The 20,048-nt window shown below is 44.9% G+C and overlaps 1 protein-coding gene across 3 annotated transcripts in view; it reads right to left on the bottom strand.

Annotated features, from left to right (window-relative positions):
- The window catches only part of MYO1D (myosin ID), a 372,921-nt gene that overhangs the window by 349,893 nt on the left and 2,980 nt on the right, over positions 1–20,048 (bottom strand). The window lies entirely within an intron of this gene.

Consider the following 20,048-nt stretch of genomic DNA (forward strand, 5'->3'; position numbering starts at 1 on the left):
GTTGACTATTACAGATCAAAACAGTTCTTCAGAACCCAAACTGACAAAGACGCCATGACAGAGTAAACAACACACACCGCAAATGGTCAGGGGGGGAGACTGTGGCACAGACTTCTTTGAATGAGGCTGAGGCACTGACACACATGCCTCAGGCTGAGGCACTGAACCCATGCCACAGCTGCCTGCAGGATGGGCTTTCACGGCCTCAGAGTGTATTCATTCTCATCCCCCCGTTCGCCTTTTACACTCATTTTTAAGGAGGATATTTCAGAACAAACAGCATTATAAAGACAGCACTGAGGCCCTGGCCGGTTGGCTCAGTGGTAGAGCATCGGCCTGGCGTGCGGAAGTCCCGGGTTCGATTCCCGGCCAGGGCACACAGGACAAGCGGCCATCTGCTTCTCCACCCCTCCTCCTCTCCTTCCTTTCTGTGTCTCTCTCTTCCCCTCCCGCAGCCAAGGCTCCATTGGAGCAAAGATGGCCCAGGCGCTGGGGATGGCTCCATGGCCTCTGCCTCAGGCACTAGACTGGCTCTGGTCTCAACAGAGCAACGCCCAGGTTGGGCAGAGCATCGCCCCCTGATGGGCGTGCCGGGTGGATCCCGGTCGGGCGCATGCAGGAGTCTGTCTGACTGCCTCCCCATTTCCAGCTTCAGAAAAATACAAAAAAAAAAAAAAAAGAAAGAAAGAAAAAAAAAAAAGCACTGAATTGAGCAGCCTTAAACAGAATGTTATCTTAGTTGCCATCGATGTGCGTGTGCACGCAGACGCAATTCATGGATGTCTTTTGGGCATGGCGTGGACTATGCGGCTAAGCCTTGGTTAGTGAAGCCACCTTACATAGGCACACAAGGACTTTTGGTGGGGGGGAGTGAGGAGAGAGGGGCAATTGAGACGACAGGCATGGGCACCTCCATTCCTCCCCTTTCTGCTCAGACCACTGCTGCTCTGGATTCCAGTGCATCCCATCTCCCACAAGGATTTCACCGCTGGCATGAGACCCTCTCTTCTCTCAAACTTCTCTATCCTGCCTCCTTCCCATCATCACTGACTCACACGACTCTCCAGACTTAAAAGTTATAGAAAAACACATATCCATCTACCACCTCCCATAACTATGGCCTTCTCTCCTTTTCTTCAGAGCGAACTTCTGGAAAGCCCTGTCACCAGTCTCCAGTGCTTCTCCTCACCCCACTCACTGTTCAACCACTCCAGCTGTTTCCCACCTCCACCCCTCAGCTGAGGCCACTCTCACTAAAGTCACCTGTGCCCTCCCAGATGCTGCATCTAAGGGACACTTCTTTATCCTGATCTTCCTTGACCAACTCCCTGAAGCGTTCAAGTTTGCTGACCACACTTCTCTTGACTTCTGTGGTATCTCTCCTGCTTTCATCCAATGTCTCCGGATGCTCCTCTTCTTGATCCCAATAGTGTGCGTCTTCTGACTGTCCCTTAAATACAGATGTTCCTCGGCCCTGGCTGGTTTGCTCAGTGGTAGAGCATCAGCCCAGCATGTGGAAGTTCCTGGTTTGATTCCCAGTCAGGGCACACAGAAGAAGCGATCATCTGCTTCTCCCCTCCTCCACACTCTTTTCCCCCTCCTCGTAGCCATAACTCAAATGGATAGAGCAAGTTTTCCCTGAGCGCTGAGGATGGCTCTGTGGCCTCACCTCAGGTACTGTAATAGCTCAGCTGCCGAGCAACAGAGCAGTGGCCCCAGATGGGCAGAGCATTGCCCTGTAGGGGCCTTGCCGAGTGGGTCCTGGTTGGAGTGCATGCGGGAGTCTCTCTGCCTCCCTGCCTGTCATTAAATATTATATATATATATTCTCATTCCTCAGGATTATATATACATATATGTATGTTCCTCAGGGTTCATTCCTTGGTCCTTTTCTGAGACTTCATGCTCTTTTTTGATAATCTACATCTCCCAGGCACATACATGTGCACCTCAATCTCAACATGAGAATATACTGAGAAGACATTCTTCTTTTCACAGTATTCTATACATGTAGTCTGTACCCCCCAGTCTGTATCGCTGCCCTCCATCTCCTCCCAGGTGTAAGCAGCCGGGGAAGTAGAAATGGGCTGTGAAGTCACGCCAGTCTGGTTACAAATTCAAACAGCCTCTGAATTAGCTATATGACTTTAAGAAAGTCATTGTCTTTTAAAAAGATTTTATTTATTGATTTTACAGAGAGAGGAAAAGCAGTGGAGAGTGAGAAGTATCAACTCATAGTTGCTTCAGTTTAGCTGTTCATTACTAGCTTGTTGTATGTGCCTTGACGGGGCAAGCCCAGGGTTTCCAACCGGTGACCTCAGAGTTTTAGGTTAATGCTCTATCCACTGAGCCACCACAGGCCAGGCAAGAAAGTAACTTTCTCTCTCTGAATACAAGCTTCACATCCATATAATGAGTATGACACCTATCTTGTAAGAATGAATAGATTCAGAGAGATGCATGAATGGATGAATGAATTTGATTAATTAAAACCATCTAACACAGTACCAGATGGCTGGTAGCTGTCCGAGTCCTTAGAGCCCTCCCCATCTTCCCTTTTATGGAAACGAGTCCTATCACCTTAAACTATACAAGCAGAGCTCCTATATGAAACCTCCAAACCTGTCAGGCTAGTCTTCTCATTGTCCCTGAACACATCCTGCCCATTTATAGAGGCACTTGTGAATGGAATGCTCTCTCCTCCCACTCTTACTTCATGCGTACCTAAGTCTTACTCATCTCCAACACCCAGCCCAGTTACCTCTATAAAAACCCTCCTTAGTCAGCAAAGCTCACAGAAGCATCCTCCTGGTCTGAACTGAAGAGCACCGACACCAACGACCTGGCCCTTACTATATACAGTTCTACTGTATGGGGGTCAGACACTTTGCCAATGCCCTCTTTACCTAATTACATTATTAACTTCTGGTAGGGAGTCCCATACAGTCCTTAGCACCCCCAGACTCTACCAAACAATTTTTAAATAATGCCCATTGATTGGTATGAGAGGTCAACCTCATAACTGAAAGAATAAACATCATTTAATAAATTAAATTATTATTTTAAAATATGTAGACAGATACTCAGAATCTTAGAAATTTGGGACTCCGAGGGCATGTAAACCAATCTTCCAGATACATAGCACGACTTTACAATGACTTCTAGGAGCTTCCTAAGAAAGAGGCATAAGTTCAGTGAGTAAACTTTCAAATTCTGTTGCAATAAATTCCCATGACCAGGGATTCACTACATCCTTTGAGAACCCTCTTGTTAAAGCAATTTCAAACTTACAAAAAAAAAGTTGCAAGGCCTGACCAGGCAGTGGTGCAGTGGATAGAGCGTCGGACTGGGATGCGGAGGACCCAGGGTCGAAACCCCGAGGTCGCCGGCTTGAGCACGGGCTCATCTGGTTTGAGCAAGGCTCACCTGCTTGAGCATAAGGTCGCTGGCTTGAGCAAGGGGTCAGTCACTCTGTCTGCTGTTGCCCCCGCCCCCCATCAAGGCACATATGAGAAAGCAACCAATAAACAACTAAGGTGCCGCAACAAAGAACTGATGCTTCTCATCTCTCTTCCTTCCTGTCTGTCCATCCCTATCTGTCCCTCTCTGTCCCTGTCACCAAAAAAAAAAAAAAAAAAGTTCCAAGTACCTTCCTTTTTCCTGAACTACCTACAAGTAGTCACTTGCTGACCTGATGCCCTACCACACACTTGTGTGTATTTCCTACAAGGGCCTTCTCCTACATAATCCCCATACAATCATCAAACCAAGAAATTAACAGTGGATACATTTAATAACAATGAATTCACAAACCCCATTCAAATGCCTCAAGAGTCCTTTACAGCAAAAGGATCCAGGGCAGAACCGTGCTTTACCTTTCGTTATATCTCTTTAATTGCCTTCATTCTAGACTATTTCCTCAATTTTTGCTTGATGTTCATGGACTTGACATTTTTGAAAACCAGTTACTTTGTAGACTGCCCGTTATGAATGTGCCAGATGTCTCCTCTGATCAGATCCAGGTCATGCATCTTTGGCAGGAATGTCACAGAAGTGATGCTGTGTTCTCACTATTCATACAGCCTGTATTCTGATTTGTCCCACACTGAGTCTGCTCCTTTTGATCATTCACTGAGGTAGCGTCTGCCTGTCTTCTCCATAGCAATGATATTTCTTTCTTTTCCCCACTGGTATTAATGAGCATTCTGTGGGCAGATACCAAGTAGATGTCTAACTTCTTACCAGATGTTAAGTCACTCATGTATTAATTGGTGTATGGATGGACTCATGGTTACCTATTTTTTAATTCAATAAAAATAAATGTATTATTAATTTTAATGGGGTGACATTGATAGATCAGGGTATATATGATATGTTCAGAGAAAACATCTCCAGGTCATTTCGACATTTGATTATGTTGCATACCCATCACTCAAAGTCAAATTGTCTTCCATCACCTTCTATCTGGTTTTCTTTATGCTCCTCCCCTCCCCCCACCCTCCCTCCACCCTGTAACCACCACCCTCTTGTCCATGTCTCTGAGTCTCATTTTTATGTCCCACCTTTGTATGGAATCATATAGTTCTTAGTTTTTTCTGATTTACTTGGTTACCTATTTTAATCTGATGCTCAAACTGACCCAGACACAGCCAGTAGGAGCTCCTTCCACCTGGTTTCTGTGTATTCTATACATTTTTCCTCCATTCTTTGAGGACTTCCCTGCTTTCTGGCATGACAAGATGCCCCTGGATCATCTTGGTTTTTTTGTCTTAAAGGAGGAAGGAATGTTGCTTATCTCTCTATTTACAAAAATGGAATTCTATAACTTATTTCCTCAAATATATCATGTATCACGACCCACCTACATACAAACGTCCCCTCTCAGTTTGATGTATACTATCCCACAGCGTGGATGAACAGAGCTCCCATGCTAGAATGCTTCCAGGCGCGGCTGATGAATCTCTTCGTCGGGCTTTTCGTCTGGATCCTTTATAATATTCTTTACAATAAACTGGTAAATCTCAGTAAATGTTTCTATCTGGGAGCCGCTCTAGCAAATTAATCAAACCTGGGGAAGGGGTCATACGAACTTCCAATTAACAGCTGGCTGGTCAGAAGCACAGGAGACGACCTGGACTTGTGACTGGTATCTGAAGTAGGGGGCAGTATTGTGGAACTGAGCCCGTGGCCTGTGGGATCTGACACAGTCTCCATGTAGAGAACACCAGAATTGTGCACATTAAATTTATAGGAAACCGTTGGTGTCCACTGAGAATTGGAGAATTGCCTGGTGGCACTGGAAAACATACCAGAATTACCATGTCTTATGTCTTGTCGCTTAGGTCACTTTTAAGTGAGATAGTTTCAAGTGCCCTCATCACACTGAGCATTCTTTTCTGAATGAACACAATTCAATCTACAAAGCTTGTTTAAAAAATTATATAGCCTGTCCAATAGTGGCGCAGTGGATAGAGCAACGACCTGGGATGCTAAGGTCCCAGGTTCGATACCCGGAGGTCACCAGGTTGAGTGAGGGGTTGCCAGCTTGAGTGTGGAATCATAGATATGATCCTGTGGTCACTGGCTTGAGCTCAAAGGTTGCTGGCTTGAGCCTAAGGTCACTGGCTTGAGCAAGGGGTCACTGGCTTAGCTTGAGCCCCCACAGACAATGCACATATAAGAAACAATCAATGAACAACTAAAATGATGCAACTATGAGTTGATGCTTCTCATATCTCTCCCTTCCTGCATGCCTGTCTCTCTCTTGCTCGCTGAAAAAAAAATTACATATATCAATATATATGACACGCTAATATTCTGCCCCTAAAATTTCTATTCTGCCCCTAAAATTCAGCCATCCCTAAAAGAATCAGGTTTGTTCAGGTATCTACTCCCTTTCACATAGTCATGTGCTTCAGGAAAAGTGAACTCTATCCTCAGCTTGTGACTATTCTATATCATTCATGATAACCACATTCCTCAGAACCAGGGCTTAGTAATTTGCATGTGACAAAATGCTGACCAATGACATGTGAGGAAATCTTCTTGATGCTTCTCCTCCCCCTGGAGGTTGCTGTGTTTGGATGGGATGCCCAGAACTGCCGTGACCATCCTCCACTAGCGGGAGGATGAAACCACCACAGAAGGGCAAGGCTGAGGTAATCAGCCCAGACTAGTGGAGCCAGAGCCCTGAAGGACAGCCAGTGCCTCCCTTACCGCTGGACTTCTGGTTGTGTGAGAGAACACGTTTCCTTTTCATTTGGTTAGGTTTTCTCTTAGTTGCAGCCAACAGCATTTGAACAGATACAGGGTGGAATGGGAACTATCCAACCCTCCAGCAGAGGGGGGATGAGCCTGAGTAGAACTTACAAGTCTCTATCTTTCTTGATAGGGGTCAGGTTGACACATAGTATAGACTACTAAAATCCTCATCTTTGGCACTCCTACAATGCTCCTTTGATTTTATAATACATTGTTGCCCTTCAGTAGAGAACTAGAGATTTATGTATACATTGTTAGCTTTTCCATTGTTTCAACCTTTCAGATCTCTTTAGGTAAGTTTCTTTGGAGCAGAGGAGAGGGGTACTAAAGGAGGTTACAGAATTGCTACTCTATAGCAAAGCAATACAGATAAGAAGAGAGGAAAAGCAGAAGAATAAATACGGAGCTAGGACACAGAAGCTTTCTGCTCCAGTAATAACTGTGCCACTAACCGAGAGAGGAATCCTGAACAAACCACATACCGTGTCTCTAACTTCATGTATCTGTACATCAGTGAGATAACATCAAGGTTCCTTTCTGGCATTAAAATTCTATGACTCAGAGACTTCATGACTCAGAATTCTTCCTTTAGTGCTTGAAGCATAAAATCAAGAACAAAAGCCCCTGAAAATCATTGGCAGTCTATTAGTCATTATGAAGATCTGACTTACTTCAAATCAACACAACACTGCTCTTGGGCTGCCTACTCCAAGAAACAGCTTTGCTATACTACAGATCAAGACAGGACTATCTGTATTTACTATCGTTAAAATAAAAGCATAGAAAGCAACTGGTCCATACTCCACTCACCAACCTGACAAACATAAACACTCTGAACAGCCACCTGACCTGGAGAACCCTGGCAGCCAAATAAAAGTAAGCCCTGGCCGGTTGGCTCAGCGGTAGAGCGTCGGCCTGGCGTGCGGGGGACCCGGGTTCGATTCCCGGCCAGGGCACATAGGAGAAGCGCCCATTTGCTTCTCCACCCCCCCCCCCTTCCTCTCTGTTTCTCTCTTCCCCTCCCACAGCCAAGGCTCCATTGGAGCAGAGATGGCCCGGGCGCTGGGCATGGCTCCTTGGCCTCTGCCCCAGGCGCTAGAGTGGCTCTGGTCGTGGCAGAGTGACACCCCGGAGGGGCAGAGCATCGCCCCCTAGTGGGCAGAGCGTCCGTCGCCCCTGGTGGGCGTGCTGAGTGGATCCCAGTCGGGCGCATGCGGGAGTCTGTCTGACTGTCTCTCCCGGTTTCCAGCTTCAGAAAAATACAAAAAAAAAAAAAAAAAGTAAGCCCAGATACTTAAAATAGTGCTATCACTCTGAAGTGACTGCAAGATGTGTGAGGTGTAAAGTCCTCCAATTACTTCCAGGGTACTTCAAGTCTGAATTCTTCATTTCCCAAAACCCTTCGCAAAGCTGTCCCTGCCTGGTGCTCCATTATCGCCTGTTCCCACTCTGTCTGGAGACTCCAGCCTCCCTGGATGGCCTCCAGTTTCCAGATCACACCAAGCATCTATCCATCCATCAACATCTTCCTCCTTCCTCCCTCTCTCGTGATTCTGCCTGGCCTGTACTACCCTTTCCCATCTGGTTCCTCCACCCTACACCTGTCTGCCCACAGATTACTTCTCCTTCCGGTCTTACTCAAGGCCAGCTTCCACAGAAAATGCCTTCTCTGGGGCATGTACACACACCACGGCCATTTCCCCGATGAGAGACCCTGCTCTCTTCCTTTCTACACTCATCACTACTTGTAGTTATTCTTTCATTAGTTACCAGTTTTGTACGTCTCCTCCGCTGGCTCATCAGTGCAATGAGAGCAGAAACTGTGTCTGTCTGGGTGGTCCCTGCATGCCCAGAAAAGAACGGAGATATGGTCGCCATCAGAGGCAACCTAATGACATGGAAAAATGCTAAGACACTTCGTTCTGTATGAAAACTGCTTACAAAATTATATCTGCTATAGGCAGAAAGACTCCAAGTTTTAAAATACATTCCATTATAGATGTACAAAAAAAACTTTAAGGAAATACATGAAAGTATTAACAAGCGTGATGATACCTTTTTGCATGGAGAAGTCTGGTAACAGAAATAATATATAAAGTATGCTAAAAAGTACACAACTATAACCAAAAGATGAAAGAACAGAAAATGTGTTGTAAGGATGAAGAAGAAAGTAGGACTATCAAAAAATTAAATTGATTTAATAATCATAACAGACCTTAGAACACTGATTATTAGGGTCAGGTATGATACCTTGGGTAATATACCAGTCGGCTCACATTATAGTCACACCCCAGTGAGCTCTAACAGAACACAACGGTGGCATGAAAAACCATTAGCCTAGGAGGACGGTGCCCGACCTGGCTGCATGTGAGAATCACCTGGGCATTCTTGCCGCTTAATAAATCAGACTCTCCTGAGGCCGAGTCCAGGGAACCTGTGTGTGTTTTTAAAGCCAGGCAACTCTGACACAATACTGAACTCGAGAAGCTGCAGCTGAGGATAAAGCAAGAAGTTAAAGGAGAGGTTCCTTTTCAGTAAAGGTTTCAGATAAAACCGGAACCTAAGAGGCAGGGATGTAAATAGGAATAGCTTCTGCCGATAGCTGCAAATCAACAAGCAATCGTGAAGTGCAAGCTGCGTGGGAACATCACTCAGCATGCTTCGGTTTGTTCTAACCACACAAATCATTCAAATACCAAGGGCAACAATATGTTTTAGAGTAGCACCTTACCTACTCAGAGCTCAGCTGTGGCCTACATGCCTTTCCATATCAAAGAAATTGAAAAACACCTCTGAGCAGAGAAAAGAAAAAACAGACATCTCAAAGCTCCCATCCTACGACTCATATACCCAAGAGAACCCCTTAGTCTTCATTAGAACACACGAACCCTTTCTTCATGCTCCCTTCTATGAGCTCATCTGGAGAAGATCAGATTTGTCAGTTAAGAGGGGAGGCAGACTTCACAGGGAGGCACTGAAAGTGACAACAGAAAGTGACCCATATTGTTTAGTTCAAATTCAGTGTGGAACAAAACATTATACATATCTCATAAATCCCCAGAGCATCAAAACAATTGTTCAAAACTATGGTCATCATGATCCAAGTTATTATGAAAAAAATTAAATCATGTTTTCTTCATATTCTGTTTAAGGAGCAAAAATGATGATAGAGCATTAACATTTGCATACCCTAAGGCCCTGGCTGGGTAGAGCGTGGTCCCGATATGCAAAGATTTTGGGTTCAATCCCTGGTCAAAGCACATACAAGCAGCAACCAATGAATGCATAAATAAGTGAAACAACAAATTGATGCTTCTCTCTCTCTCTCCCTTCCTCTCCCTCTCTCTAAAATCAATAAAAAAATAAACAGAATGAAGTGACCATGGTAGTTTCTGATTCCCCTATCTTGGTGATCCTAATTTATCCCCAACCGGACAAAAACTGAACAAGTAAAAAAAGAAAAGAAAACAACACTGGCATATCCCTGATGTGTGAAGAACAATAAACAACCCACCTATCATCTCACGTAATGAAGTCACCTTGTAGTGTAGGGACCAGTCCCATTTTAAGACCAGACAGTAGAGGCTCAGAGAACTGCAGTAAATCATTTAAGTCATACCGGGTCCAGCCATACCTGGTCCAAATAGTCCAGCCCTGCTTAAGGTTGGATGACGGAGATATTTCCTTTGCTCGTTATTGTAGACTGCACCGCCCAGTTTTCAACCCATTTTGGTTGGGACTATTTCTATGTGTGTGTGTTCACAAGGGTAAAAGCCATCTGGAAAACAATCACCCAGACCAGTGGTTTTCAAACTGTTTTTTCAATGTGACAGCATATTTTTGGAAACAAAAAATTCCTTGGAACCCCGATATGCAGAAGCACAGCTGCTCTGTTGAAAGCAGCAGACAGCAGGGGGTCTGAAGCCCTGTTCCACCCCACCTAGAATCCAGCAGTGCACGGACTCCACAGAATAAATGCAGGTTAATAATAAAAACAAAAAAGAACAGCACCCTTCTAAATAAGCTTAATCACTGACTCTGCTGTCTAAAAGCATGTCCCTTAGAGACATTCAACAAAAGTACCATGATGCTGGTAAAAATGTAGCCAAATGCTAAGGTGGGCAACAAGAAGACAGAGCAAGATTACAGCACCACTAAAGTGCTTCCCCCTTATCAGGCATCACGTGGCTGAGTTCCACAACCCGTTTAAAAGAAAAAAAAAAGTCCACCATTTCACAGAGACCCCAAATACATTTTAGTTTTTATTTTCAAGAGTAATTGGCCCTGGCCGGTTGGCTCAGCGGTAGAGCGTCGGCCTGGCGTGCGGGGGACCCGGGTTCGATTCCTGGCCAGGGCACACAGGAGAAGCGCCCATCTGCTTCTCCACCCCTCCCGCTCTCCTTCCTCTCTGTCTCTCTCTTCCCCTCCCGTAGCGAGGCTCCATTGGAGCAAAGATGGCCCGGGCGCTGGGGATGGCTCCTTGGCCTCTGCCCCAGGCGCTGGAGTGGCTCTGGTCACAGCAGAGTGATGCCCCGGAGGGTCAGAGCATCGCCCCCTGGTGGGCAGAGCATCGTCCCTGGTGGGTGTGCCGGGTGGATCCCGGTTGGGCGCATGCGGGAGTCTGACTGTCTCTCCCCATTTCCAACTTCAGAAAAATGCAAAAAAAAAAAAAAAGAGTAATGGTAGTTTCACTTTCCTGTCTTCCCAAAGACAAGTTGCAAGAGAAAAATCAGATCATATGATATAAAATACATACATAACATATTGTAGATACATAACTCAGGGAGGAATCAGAGGGGCAGAAATGTTACGCATTTATTTATTCATTCAAGGGCAGAGGCGAATCCATGCTGCCCTTGGAGTCTGGAAAGAAGCTTTCAGAGAGGAAGCGAACCTGGCCTCTGCCGTCCGGACCAGAAGCCCAGGAGCTAGGACTCAGGTTCTAACCGATGGGTCAGGCTGGACGCAGCGAGAAACAGCCTAGTTTACTAACTGACATTTAAACTACTCTAGGAGATTTGTTAGTTTTGAGAGTTTTGTGTGTTTTTTTTTTAAATAAAGTCTTCTTACTTATAGGAACATGGCTTAGAATGGCAGATCAGTCTTACTCAACTTCATTACTGAGGACCATTTCTTACAGTAAATTTAAAATGAATGATCATGATGATGTCTGTAAAAGCCAAAACTGAAACAACCAGTTTAGGGTGACTCAAAATTCATGTAAGGTTTTTAATGGAGTTTGACCTTTTTTTTTTTTAATTGACTATAAAAATTTTCTTGACTTTATACTGAACACAAAGCAGTAGTCTGAGATAGGGCCACTCGGGATCACCCTGTCTCTGCTACGAATGATGCTCTATTGTACAAATGACTCAAAGCAAACTTTGTGGTCAGAGGGGGAAATCATTGTTTGAGTTTCTCTTGATGTTTGCTTCATTGTTTTAGATGAAGCCTTTTTTTTTTTTTTTTTTTTTGACTAATTCATTTGCCTCTAGTACTTAGGCAACCTTTGTATAAATATATACCTAAAAGTGGTAATCTCTCCCCCCCCCCCCCCCAACAAGTCTTAGTAATATGATTGAGGAGATATGCAGAGAGGAGAAACGAAAGCAAAGTTGTGCTTGTTCCTGGATATATCTTTTCCCATCTATCCCATTCATTTGGGGGAGGATTTTTTGTTTGTTTTTTTAGAACCCTGAATTGGTTCGTGACTCTTTTGGAGAAAAGCTATGGTCAGCTTTTTAAATCTTCTTAAAGCAAAATAGCTTTACTAGAGTTAATGCTCTAATCTCATTACCGTGAAATTAATTTCTATACTGCGCACCAAGGAGACAAAATGTGGGGGAAATGAAGGTTTTATACAGCCATAACAGTAACTTCTCCCACATGAGCAGGTGTGGCTGGAAATACAAATTGGGATTTCATCAAGGGTGACACTGGGCCGATGAGGACACTGGAGGTAGGCAAGCATCAAGAAGGGCCAGCTGATGATCTCAAGTCCTCTCTCCATCAAATGAAGTCACTTGTCAGAGCCCTTTACTTTAAAATGGTCTACTTCCAAAAAGTAGACCATTCCTATTTTACCAATTAGGCATAAAAAATTTTCATTTCTTTTCTAGGCCCAAAGATAAAAAAAATTTTTTTTTTCTTTTTGGAGAGAGAGAGGAAGGGAGAAAGAGAGAGAAGCATTAAATCCTGTTCTACTTAGTTGTGCACCCACTGATTGCTTCTCACATGTGCCCTGAGATTTGAACTGATACCCTCGGGGTCAAGCCAGCCACCCTGGGACGATGCTCTATCCATTGTATCACCCACCGGCCAGGGCGACAAGACACATTTTTTAATTGAGTCATGTTCTTCTCTGGCACTGTCCCTCTCAGTCATCAGAGCCTGCCTCCGTGAGAATGAACTGAACTCATACTCCACCCTGCCCATCCCTTCCCACCCAGTTCAGTGCTCCATCCGGGCCTGCCTTATTCTCGAACAGTGCTATGCTACAAAATGACTTCTCAAAAGTGAAATTCTCAGTCCTTCCTTCTAACTGATCTCATCTAGTCATGAGAAAGAATGGATCAAGCTAATTTACATGAATGTGTCTGTGCTGCATTAGAAGTAGTTGATTTTTTTAAGAAGATTCTTATCGACCTGACTCAAACTCTAATTGGGAATTTGGGGCAGTGTAAGACAGGAATGGAAAAAAGTGGAGGAAATATTTTTAAGCAATGGAAGCTGGCTAGCAGCATGGCCAGCCCACTGAGAGCGGGTGAAGAGAGACAAGAAAAGGTTAGCATAGCAGGGGCCACCAGGCAATGGGGGCCATGTGAAAGGGCTATTCCCAAATGAGAGATGATCTCCTTCCCACAAGGGTCTGCTCAGGCTTTACCTCTTCACAGAGCATTTTCTATCTACTCCAAATCCCACTTTCTCTTTTTCTGAATTCCCTCAGAACTCTAGTATTATATATAACACAAATACAACTCTTAATTATACTGTTGCCAGTTCTCTTCTTGAAAAATATGATAGGTTGATTCCTTCTCTCCAGAAACTTCTTAAAATAATTGTCTTCCCTATTCATTTTGGCTCAGTAATATTCTGTTTTACGTTAATCCATTAATTAAGGCATCTTTTACTCCCAATCAAGTTATATCCCAAAGAACGACTTCATATAAAAATAATCCTCACCAAAGAACCCAACACAATGATAAACACAAAGCAAGAACTCAAATACATAGTTGCTAGCTTTAAAGTCAGGAGACTATATTAAAAATAGATAAGCCCTGGCTGGTTGGCTCAGTGGGCAGAGCATTGGCCTAGTGTATGGACATCTCAGGTTCAATCCCCAGTCAGGGCACACAAAGGAAGCAACCATCTGCTTCTCTTCTCCTCCCTCTCCCCCTTCTCTCCCTCTTCCCCTCCTGAAGTCAGTGGCTCAATTTGTTCAAGCATTGGCCCCTGGGCACTGAGGATAGTTCAGCTGATCTGAGCATTAGCTTCAGGCACTTAAAATAGCTCAGATGATTTGAGCGCTGGCCCCAGACAGGGTTTGTCCCGTGGATCCTGGTTGGGGTGCATGTGGGAATCTGTCTTACTATCTCCCCTCCCCTAAAAAAAAAAAGTTAAGGTCTGAAGTTTAAAAAGGAAACAAGTTAGATATTCAAACAAACAAAAAGACTTTCTACTTTAAGTTCATCACCCAGCTATAGTGCCTGGGGTTTTCAGATACTAACATAACCAATGCTCATGAAAGCAGAGAACAGTGACATGCAGAATAAAATATTTTGGAAATTTTTAATATGAATAGCAGGTTTCCCTTTCCAAAGAGTTGAAAGCAATTTTCAGAAATTAAACTGTGGTAGCCCCTGGAGGGAGCAGGATTATGAGTCTGTGCAGGGTGATAGTTACGGGGAGAACTGGGAAGAGCAAAGGTACTTGGTCCATCAGGCTGGGCCGGGGGATTGAGAAGACAATCTGCTCTGCTACGGGTACCACACTGGTGTTATTATGGATGTTTTACAGGTGCTATAATTTAATCTTCACAATAACACATCATCATTACACATGAAGAAACAAAGGTTCAGAGAGGCAAACCAACTTACCCAAGGTACAAAGGTCCAGATCTATCGCCAGTGATTGTGCTCTCTCCTCAAGGTAACCCCTAACCCCTTCTAGAACATTTTTCATCCTTGCCTTCCGAACAGACTAAAACAAACAAATCTTCATCGTGAGGGAGAAAGAAGTGAAAAACAGATCTTCAGCAGCTACAGGCTCAGGGCAGGGAGGTGAATCCATTTGGGAAGGACTTAGGAAGACAGGTAGCAGAAGTTGGGCGGGAATTTCGTACCAAGCACTCACCAGGCACTTTCTACACATCATGTGACTTTGTCCCAATAATACTGAAAAGCGATCTCTTTATACATATATACATTTTATACATGTATATGTATATACATTTCATACATATGTATGTGTATATGTATATATTTGATACACACACACACACACACACACACACACACACGTAGAAACTAAGGCTTAGGCAAGTTAACTTACCCAAAGTCTTAATGCTAAAGAGACTAAAAGTGAAGCTGAAATGAACTTGGGTCAGTCAGGTCTCAAAGACTGCGCACTTTCCACTGCTCCCTGTGGCAAGCATGCTTTCCCTTCTCCTCTTCCTACAAATGCCAAAAACTAAAGTCTGGGGAAACTGTTCTATTAAGAGATCTAACCAGTAATTACATAGCAGTTGAACTGAAAGGAGCCTGCTTCCCACAGGAAATAAAACTGTCATCTCAACCAAGGAATGCAGTAGACTAAAAGAGGGAAGCTTCCAATGTATATGTTAAAGTGCTGTTACCCTCTGAACCCACTTCTGGATGGAGCTGACATTTTTATAAGCCGTGTCAGTGAGGCTCATCAACAGCTCATCTACCCAGTGGGGCCAGGGCCACCGCTGGCAGCAGTTTCCCACTAGACCGCCTCAGCGGTGGTTGGGCAATGACACCATGGTCCAATCCAGTACCAACAGCAACACTGTAACGGGTGCCAAAGAATCATAAAATAATGGGGCCAGTCCTTCAGAGAGGGTCCTTTCTGCTAAGATGGCTCAGACTTAGGTGAGAATGTCAACATACAGAGTTCTTCATATTAGCATAATTCATAATGCAGACAATTCACACGTGGGTCATTAAATGAACACATTTCTATCTACACCAGAGTCACCATTTTTGTGTCCAAGTTAAGCAAAGGGCCAAAGTTCATCTCTTCAAGGCAGAGTAGAACCCCCCAGAAATCTGCAACAGTAGCGGCCTCTGAGCTCTTGAGTCTACCCACATCTGGCTCTATTTGGGAGCTAAACTCTGCAGAAGTCTCCAGGGTCAACAAATGACCCTGAATAAAAATAGTCTTGGAAATCTGTCACGGAGGAGGAAAGGAAACAAGACGGCAGGGTGATTCACTCCAAATGGCAGCTCCAAAACCCAAATTCTCATTTTTGTCCCAATATGAAGCCAATGTGCAAAACAGGCACAGAGCAAACTGTCCTTTTCCAAAGGCCTCTAAAAGTGGCTGCCAAAGAATTTCACATGGAAGCCAAAAAGATTTAGTGTGCCATTCACCTCTCCTATAAATCTAATGAAAGCTACTTCTAACTAGAGCTCTGAACCAACTGCAGATTTATACTTGCTTGAAGACCACCCAGAGTAGCTAAGGCTTTACCCCTGGCAGGAAAGAGAGATCCTTCATCCCACCAAATTTTCCAAATGACCAAAGGGCAGTAGAAAAAGATGACGGAGGTTGTGTGGTGAGCATGTGTGTGCCTATTTGCTGTCTAATTCTAAAGCTCACTCTTCTTAAAATTAAGGATTCCACCGGTTGAAGAGCGATCGGCCAATATTTGACTGCCTAAGGAACTCGTTTTAAGATGCAGTGAAGGTCCTGGCCAGTTGGCTCAGTGGTGGAGCATCGGCCTGGCGTGCGGGAGTTTGGGTTCGATTCCCGGCCAGGGCACACAGGAGAAGCGCCCATCTGCTTCTCCACCCCTCCCCCTCTCCTTCCTCTCTGTCTCTCTCTTCCCCTCCCGCAGCCAAGGCTCCATTGGAGCAAAGTTTGCCCGGGCACTGAGGATGGCTCTGTGGCCTCTGCCTCAGGCACTAGAATGGCTCTGATTGCTGCAGAGCAACGCCCCAGATGGGCAGAGCATCGCCCCCTGGTGGGCATGCCAGGTGGATCCCAGTCGAGCGCATGCGGGAGTCTGTCTGACTGCCTTCCCGTTTCCAACTTCAGAAAAATACAAAAAAAAAAAAAAAAAAGAATGCAGTGAACACGCCGGGGCCCAGTTCTGCAGCATGATAGAAAACGCAGACTAGAGGTGGGTTTGCATCCAGCCATTCACTTTCACTGTCCACTTCCAAAACCCTGTATCTAAGATCGCACTCACAATTTATATTTTCTTGAAGATGGTTGCTTACATCCTCAACTGTAAGGAGTTTCAAAGGACCACAAAAACTGGATCCACCTCTGGAGACAGGCTCTGTCTTTGAAGATCTCAAGATCTGGTGGGGAGGCAGGCATGCAGATAACAACACAATAAATTCTAACAGTATGACCAAGTGTCCATGTATCCTGAGAGCACAGGTAAGAGTGTAACTAACCCTGACTTGGAGGATTGGGGAAAACTTTTCAGAACTGGTCTTGAAGAATGTGAGTGTGACAGGCAGGAAGATTAGAGATGCGGGAAGGAGAACATTCCAAGAGAGTGAGAATAGCCTAGGCCTGTGGTTCTCAAATGGGGACAATCTCCCCTGCCCCCAGGGGTACGAAACAGTCTCTGGATATATTCTGGTTGTGTAAGTGTGAGGGAAGGGTTGCTACTGGCGTCTGGGTGGTGGAGGCCAGGAGTGATTCGACACATCCAACAATGCATAGGACAGCCTCCACAACAAAGCATTATCCAGCCCAAAAGGTCAATAGTGCCAAAGGTATAAAAGACATACTGTGTTAGGTTAAAAGTAAGAAGTTGCCTATAGCTTTGGCAAACACAGTGTTTAAAATTACTGCTTTTAGAGAAGAGAAAAGCCAGTAAGAAAAGAGGGGAGGAAAAATTAAAATTTCCAAGGAGCCAAGATATAAGGCTGAGCTGATTGATCCCTTCTTCTTAGAACAAACCATCAACCACAAAGTTAAGAAACTGGACTCTTGGAAGCCGAAGATGCATTTCTTTGTCCTATGAAATGAAAAGCATGACTCTCAGGGACGCCACCCTCGGCTCAAGTCCACTCCAGAGCAGCAGTCTGCATTCTTCCTTTCACGGGGACGGCTAAGTGAGGATAGGAGCACAGAGAGACCACATGTTCCAAGCGGCTCACCCTGCGGTTCTCTCGCTTCAAGAAAGGGTGCAAAGCTGCTGTGAACGCTGGGAAAACTCAAGTATAGGAACGGCCCAGGCAAGGGGAAAAGGAACCAGGGGGCTCCAGGTCCAAAAAAGGAAGTGGCTGCAGGAAAAGCAGAATGTAGTGGGGATGCCACCGTCAGGGCTTCAAGTGGTCACTAGGGTTGGTGGCAGGAACCAACCTAGAAGGCAGGATACCCTTCTCCTGGGCACATACCCTTGAAAATGGAGTGAGAAGCTTACCACCACAGCCAAAACCACCAGCACCTCCACCTCCACCAAAGTAAAAACGAACACAACTCCTCTAGCAAGAGATTTCTAGGAGGGAATGGCAGCCGCCCTCACGATATTATCAGTTTTGGGCCCTGGCGGTTAGCTCAGTCGGTTCGAGTGGTGACACAAAATACCAAGGTTGCAGGTTCGATCCCTGTTCAGGGCACATACGGGCAGTGATCAACTAATGTACAACTAAGTGGAACACAATGAATGCTTCCTCCCACCCTCTCTCTGACTCTCTAAAATCAATTTAAAAAAGAAGACACTAGCCATCTTGGGCATGGCGGTAAAAAATAACTGAAATTTCTTCTCAGATATAGGTACTAACCTACAGTAAACCACGTCACCCCTTTAATCTTGCCTCATCCAGACTCACATACCCATACACACACCTACATCAATTTCTAAAAGTAGTAACAGTAAAGGGAAAGTGGCATCAATTGTAGCTGATGTCTAAAGATCAAACTTTAGCTCTAACCAGAATAGAGGCCAGCAGAGCAGCAACAGAAGATAATTCTAAATGGACATTCCTAAAACCTTCAAAAAGGGAAATGAAACATGCCTTTTTTTTCCCCTTTCTATGAAATATGCTGTCATAGGGAGGCACCGTTTGCCCACCATTATCCTGGATGCTGCTGTCAGAGAAATGAAAATCAAGTCTGGATGACACAGACCCTTGAAACAATGGCAGCCTTAAGTGCCTAATAGTATGTCACAGATCATGAATTCAAAGAGGGCCTTGCAGAAGAGCCAGGTGGAGTAATAAGCCTCAGCTCGGGAAAGGCAGGAATGGCTGGGCACATGCACACCTATCACTGGGAGATGAAATATACTCCACTTCGCCTCAGAACAACCATAAATACACACGTGGTATGGGCCAACCACCTACGGTCCAGGACAGGAAACACTACAACATCACATAAGAGCACCTGTATCTGCAGTAGGCTTCTGGTCACCTTCTAAGTAAATCAAGGGTCCCAGGGTCACAACAGCATGCGCCCAGTAACTCAAGCAGCTAAGCACTGAAACAGGCTGGGTGATAAGAAATTCAGACTGTCAGACAGAGGACAGCTTCCCACCTTGGGTCTTCAGGGTTTACAGCTGGAGAAGAGGACACGGGCACTGCTACCCTTTGCTGGGCTTGTCTTTACAGCTACAGGGAACAAACTACTCCCAACTTTCACGTAAGTCATGAATAACCACTAAATCTGTACAAGGAGACTGCAGCCAGTTCTGACGAGACACACACGCGTGTCTGAACATCTAGAATCTTGATTGACTTGGTGACCGGGTGTGAAGGTAGACCTAGGAACCCGGGCATTAGCTAAGGGTCGTGCTAAGGCAAGCTGGTGATTCCTCCCATGACCTCTTCCATCCAGGTAACTTATTGGCTATCACCCAGAAGTGGTTTTCCTGCCTCCACCTCTGCTCGTGCACTTCATTCGCCTGGAATGTTCTCCACCTAGACAAATCCTACCCATCCTTCACAACTCAACCTCTCTCCTCCTCTGTTTGGTGTGCTAAGCCAGCCTAAAGCACCTCTCCCTCTTCTGAACTTCCAGAATAATTAGCTTGGACAATTACTTAGCAAAAGACTCACCTAAACTCTACAAGGCTTAAATAACTTCCGTTTTTTTTCCTTTGGCTATTATTTAAATCAATAAAAATATTTACCTTTCTCCTTGTCTTCACTGACATGACCCCTCTTTGAGAGGTAAAGAGTACATCTTTGAATTCTTTGGATCCTCCCACCCTACCTCCTAGAGTACCTTACACTATGGAGAACTGTCAATCAAGTTTTCTTCTGCGCACAAAGGAGTTGGCTCACATTAATAATCTCTTACGATTCAAATCTCACACTTAGAAACTCAGCAACCAATGACATATGGAAGCAAAAGAGACTATAAATAAGTGCTGAAAAAGTCTTGAAGATCCTCATTATTTTACAAATGAGGACATTGGGTGCGCTGACGGAGGGGTGCTTGTAATAGGCAGGTGTAGAAAGTCAGATCTGTACCCCTGCTCCATCCCCGGGAACACAAGGAAATCTGGACAAGAGCAGATGAAGACTCTGGGGGATAGGGGTTGCAACTGCAAAGATTATAAAAGCTTTAAAATTTAAATT

The sequence above is a fragment of the Saccopteryx leptura genome, chromosome 2, assembly GCF_036850995.1.
Source record: "Saccopteryx leptura isolate mSacLep1 chromosome 2, mSacLep1_pri_phased_curated, whole genome shotgun sequence".
NCBI classification, from domain to species: Eukaryota; Metazoa; Chordata; class Mammalia; order Chiroptera; family Emballonuridae; genus Saccopteryx; species Saccopteryx leptura.